Raw genomic sequence first — 6,207 nt, forward strand, 5'->3', positions numbered from 1 at the left:
TGCCTGGCTCTACCTCCCATACTGGGACTAACCACTACCCAGTGAATTTAGCTCTTAAAACAGGCATTTCCCAATAACATGTTGGGTCTATGAAATATTGTAATCATAGTTCTGTATTGAAGAGAAAAATGTGGTATTCCCTGGAATTTTCATCAATAGTTGTAAAATGGTCATTGAGTTCAGATACCCTTTATTCTTTGAAGGCTGAAAAATCCATGGGCAGTCAGACATGGTGGAGCATGCCTTTTAAAAATGCTTCCCTGGTGTATCCAAATTCCAGGACTTCCAGGGAAACACAGAGAAAATGTTTCAAAATACTAAAGGAAAACCCATGGGCAAGTTAGATCATAGATTAAAATTCTGACTTTCATTTAGTCAACTATGAGCATTGTTTACCCTGTTGCTTCAGGAATAGAATTATCTGCCTAAATCCTATGGTTGATATATTTGTCTAGGAACGTCACAGTAGTCACTGGTACCACAGTTATTAAAAAGCAACTTAATTTGTTCTACTGTCACTCGATTACTTAAGAATCGTGAGTAAAATAAGACCCTATATTCAATGCAGGTGCTGATGTGCAAATTTTATTAACCTCTTACCTTGCTGATAAAGTTGTCTTTGAAGTCAAGTTGGAGATGTTTAACTCCCACAATTGGTATCAAGTTGGAATTAAAACATGAAAATACATGGCTGAGGCAGGGAAGGATGCATTGGAAGAGCAATGAAAGAGATTATCTTAACAGAGAGAGCCACTATGGGCTTGGGGAGAAACCTGATGCTAAGGTAACTCCCAAGAATGCACAAGGACCCTGGTACATGGAGTTAGCTTATTGGAGCCCACTCCTTAAGAGTGGGATGCAATGCTCAGTGGCAATTGCATCTAATTCTGGTACATTAGTTAGCTTGTTGGAGCCCATTCCCCATGGTGGGATGCCATGCTCAGTCTTTCAATGTATGGTAGAGGGGCCTTGCCATACCCAACCTATTGTGCCAGACTATGGTTGACTCCCCATGGGAGCCCTTACCTGTGAGGAGTGGATTAGCAGTGGGAGGAAAGTGCAGGAAGAAGGGTGGGAGGGAGAACTGTGGTTGGAATATAAAATGCAAAAAAAACAAAAAACAAAAAACAACAACAACAAAAAAAAAAACCTTGAAAATATCATTGCTTTTACTGGTCTGGAATTTGTTAAGCAGGACTTGTATCCAGGGAGAGCTACTCAATATTTTTATTAACCATAAAGATATTACATTTCCCTCAAACCATTTGTGAATGAGGACTCTTAAGTTGGGACTTAACACAGATAACATGCCAATAACTCTAGAAAATCTGACATGCCTAAGACTGGAAACAAGATATTCATCCAAGCTCCAATTCCTTCCCATAAGCTGCTCTGTTTTGAATTCACAAAGCAGACTGCTTCTAAATGGGCCAGGCATGGTTCAACAGGTCGTAACTTAGAATACAGTTCAGATCTCTAGCATTCAAAGGCCATGTGCAGGTAAGTAAGCAAGAGTGGCCTTCAGAGACTTTTTTGAGACAGGATTTCTCTGTATTGCTTTGGAGCCTGTCCTGGAACTAACTCTGCAGACCAGGCTGGCCTCAAACTCACAGAGATCCACCTGCCTCTGCCTCCCGAGTGCTAGGATTAAAGGCATGCCTTCAGAGATTTCAATACCAATATGGCAGTTCATAACCACCATAACTCCAGTTCAGGGGAGCTGATGCCCTCTTCTGGCAGCTGTAGATACCAGGTATATGAATGCAGGTAAAATAACTAAGGCTCTGCATGTGTCCCACCCCACTAAAAATGTCAATACACATTCAAACACAAGCTCACTCACACAAACACATCCTAAACAGTCTTGTCTAGCTCTAGCTATCCTTAAACTGCCTCTGCCTCCCAAGTGCTGGCATTAAAGGTCTGTGCCACCACCAGCAGTAAATATTTTACTGTTAGCTTCTAAGGCTGTGGTGAGGATCAAAGCCTAGCCAGACTGTTAGATCTGACCTGATAATTTTTTTGTGACTAATTTTAGTACTGAAAATTCTAATTTGGAACTTATCACTTCCAAATTTTGTAGATAAAACTTCATCTACAATATTGTAGATGAAAATGGGCTTTTTATTCAATCTCTGTTCTTCCAAAAACTAAAACCCTGCAACATTCCATTACTCTTAACCTGTTAATGATTCTCTTAATCTATGGAATTACAACAGTGACCCAAAAGCAAGGTACTTTAGACTACTCACTTAGCAGCCCATATGCATGTATAATAAACCATTTATTGACAATTTGAATTCACCATCTTCTCCATATATGAGTGCACATTACCACACAAGTATTTCAATTTATATTTTTAGCCAGAGGTATGTATGAATTAGTGTCAAAAAAAATCAAATTCCTTGTTACTACAGATGAATTTTCTTCATACTAAGGTCAGTTAAATAAGGAAACACTATATGGCTAGCTGATTGTTTTCATACTCTATTAAATATTCACTGACTATAAGGCAAACTAATAAATTGTGCTTACATACCAGCATTTAACTGATTTTATTAAACTTTATTTTTCTATAGTTCACCTATCTAAACAAATAATTTTTAAAAAGAAATCAAGGCATCAGGGCCTGGGACATAGTTCCATGGATTAAAAGAGCTTGCATGGATGCCTGATAACACTAGGTTCAATCCCTAGAACTGATGGAGAACTCATTTCAGTAATTGTCCTGACTGCCAAATGCTCAAACGTACTACACACATCAGTAAGCATTCTTTTGAACATATCTAGACCTCAGTCCTATCTAGTAGTGTTTTATACTATGGCTCACCTAACAATTCCTAATTCTTCCATCACATCTTCCCAGTTCACAATCATTTCCTAATTTACCAGTCTTCAGTAAAAACCAGAAATGAGACAGAAATGGACAAAATCTTAGAACCTGGAGTTTCAAGTTTTTCTCCAAATGGAAATCTAGTAATAACCTTTTCAGAATTTTAACTTGACATTCAGTCTTCTCATTCCACAGATACTAACCAGTCAAGTACCCATAATAGGCTCCAAATAAGTCTCCAAAGTTCAGAAATATGCAGCAACTGCAATTTGAAGGTCTAGTGACAGGGTCCAACTGAAATGTATGCAGCTCTATACTAAAGCCTTAGCAAGCAAGGTGAGAAAAGGCATAAATATTCCTTCTGTTTTATTGCCTAGCATGGTAGTTCATAACTATCTAATTCCAATACTTGGTAAGTAAAGGCCAAGAGGATTTTAAGTTTGAAGACATCCTCAAATTACATGGTGAATCAAGGCCTGGCTTGGGCTACGTGATATTTTTAAAATCCTAATCTATCCCAAATTACCTCTACGTAATAATTCCTTGACTCAAGCTCCAACCCCCACTAGTCTACCATGATTTTCTAGGGTCCAGTATGAAAAATGAGCCTAGAGGGGCTCAGCAATTTATTAGAGAATTGGCTACTCTTCCAGTCTCAGGTTCAATTCCTAGCACCTACATGGCAGCTCACAACTGTAACTCTAGTTCCAAGGGATCTAACACCTTCACATCAATACACATTAAATAAAATGCTTTTTTAAAAATGGATCTAAGCCAGGTAGGTATTGGTGGCTGTGCTATCTCAAATATTTCTAAATTGTTACATATCTTTATAAAGGCCTATTTCAAATTAGCAAAAATACTTAATGCCACCCAGTCGTTCCTGTAAGTTTATAAAGGTTAAGCTTCTATTACAAAAGAGAATTTTTCTCTACTTCTTTGCCCTTTACAGGTGTAAATCTAACCTAAGTTAAAACCAGTCAGGCTCAAGGGTTCTAAATAAAACTCCCCTTCACAGCTTCCAGCTTTGGTCCAGTTAAACAGACAAATTACAGGAATAAAGCCATAACTAGCCACCTATGTGCTTAAGGCAAGTAACTAAAGACAAATTTTGTCTTCTGAAATATACTAAACAATCAGACAGCCCTCAAATGCTCAGAGGTCTAGAGAATATGGCATTTAAAATGTTTCATTAAAAAGCTTTTATAACAGAGACAGGCCAGCTGCTGGCACCACCCACTTCCTCTAAGACTGGTCCACAGAGGAAACTCCACCCACAAAAGTGGCAACGCTAGCCACTGAGCAATCCTGCCTTTCACCTCAACTACAGCAAAGGACTCTAAGGACCATGGACAAGAGGGCAGTGGAATCGACTTTCTCCATGTTGCTTGGGCCAAAAGCTCCTAATCCACAGATATCATGCCATCAGCAGATGGCAGATGTTCTTAAAGCCTCTGACCTCTACAACTGTGGAGGACCTGGGGGTGGCTGTCCATGCTGCCAGCTAATGTCTGTTATTCTCTAACCATTCAGGTAAACTTTTGTCATTCTCAAGAACTCTGTCTGATGCTTTTGACAACTGGTAGCTTTGCCAGCTTAAAGCAGCATCCAACTGTTACAAAACAGATTCCAGAAATAGGTATTTTAAGGTTGCAACTGTTTATAGTTCTGTTTTTTGAGACAGGGCTTCTCTGTATTGCTTTTGAGCCTGTCCTGTAACTTGCTCTGTAGACCAGGCTGGCTTTGAATTCAGAGAGCCGCGTCTCTGCCTCCCAAATGCTGGGGTTAAAGGTGTGCACCACCAATGTCGGATACATTTTAGTCTTAACATTAACCAATAAAGTTTTAATGAGCTACTAATCCAATTCTGACAGAGTACTAAACACCGTAATATGCCACTAAAGGAACATAAGTATAAACTCAAAATTAAGGTGCTTTTCACTGTGCTAAAAATCTGTCAGTTGAGTTTTCAGCCAAATTATTTCTAACATGAGTATGCTGCTAATATTTATGTTTTCACAAACTCAAAAGGATTCTTGTAAGTTCCAGGGAGCTGAATTAGACCCACCCAAACATGCCAGATTCACTCCAAATATTATTCAACCTTTCCCTGGTCCCAGGGCTCCCTTCCCTCACCTTGGTAACCCCTCCCTCATCTTACAATTCTCCCCTTAAGTACCAGGACTTAAGAATTTTTCTAAACTTAACCTTGCCTCTGCTCTGCCAACATCTTGACAGGTCTCCAATAGATGGCAGAGTTCCATAAGGCCTGGACTTTATGAAACAACCAGCAACCAAGACATGACAGTACCTCAGCTTTCTTAGGTCCCCCAAAGATGATCAACACCCCCAGGTCAGCAGGAAGTAGTCTTGAGAAATCGACATCCTTATTCCCTAACCTGCCAATGCTTAACTCCTCACCTTTTTAGTAAGATGGGAATAGAAGATTCAGGCAGGCATTATTCTGGCCTGCCCATCACCTGGAAGAATGCACACAGGCAGTACCCTCATTAGCCCAGGGACTAGTCTGCAGGCAGGTGTAAAGGACCCCTTTAAAAGACAGACCCTGTCCACTTACATTATTTGTTCTTTCGGGCTTTTCTCCCCCTCTTCTGTCTCTGGTGTCTATGCCTCTTCCCTTCCCCCTCACTCCCCTTTCTAAATAAACTCATTCAAGCTCTATCTGCCTGGCGTCTTATTCCCTCCGCCTTGGTCACCCTCACCTGCTTGTGGAACCTGCTTACCTTGAACACCCACTCGGGACAGCACCCCCACCCCCAGCTTTATCCTGTAACTGTAACAAAAGAACATTTTCTATGCACAGAAAATATCATTCATGTGATGCTTAGGCCTTCCATATGCAATGTTTCTACTAAAGATTAGGAAGGTGTATACACTGATGCTTTAGTGATAAATGAAGATTATAATTAGAGAGTGGTCCTCTCTACCTGCATTCTTGGAATTATATAATCATTTGTAATTACAATAAAACTAATGAAGAAACTGGACAATCTATTCTGAATTTAATCTGCCCCAGAATCTTGCAAACACCAACTTCTAACAGTACATTTAAATAGGTTTTATTACCTATTTATTTGTTTAGTACCACCTCTGATACTTTGTAAACATACAGCTAATTACCCAAGATAGTTCACATTAAAACACAAGATCCTACCAAGATTATGGGGGGAAGGAGTGTGACAATAAAAACCATTGTATATTTTAAACACTAGGATCCAAGGGTAGGCTAGTCCCAGGTCAGCCTCTACTTTCTACTCAAGTTGTTTAACATTTTACATAAGAATCACTGTTTTTCTGCAGTGAATAGGATTAAAACACAATCTTGCCCTGAATGCTATACCAAATTAACATCC

Source organism: Phodopus roborovskii, unplaced genomic scaffold, assembly GCF_943737965.1.
Source record: "Phodopus roborovskii unplaced genomic scaffold, PHOROB, whole genome shotgun sequence".
Classification (NCBI taxonomy): domain Eukaryota; kingdom Metazoa; phylum Chordata; class Mammalia; order Rodentia; family Cricetidae; genus Phodopus; species Phodopus roborovskii.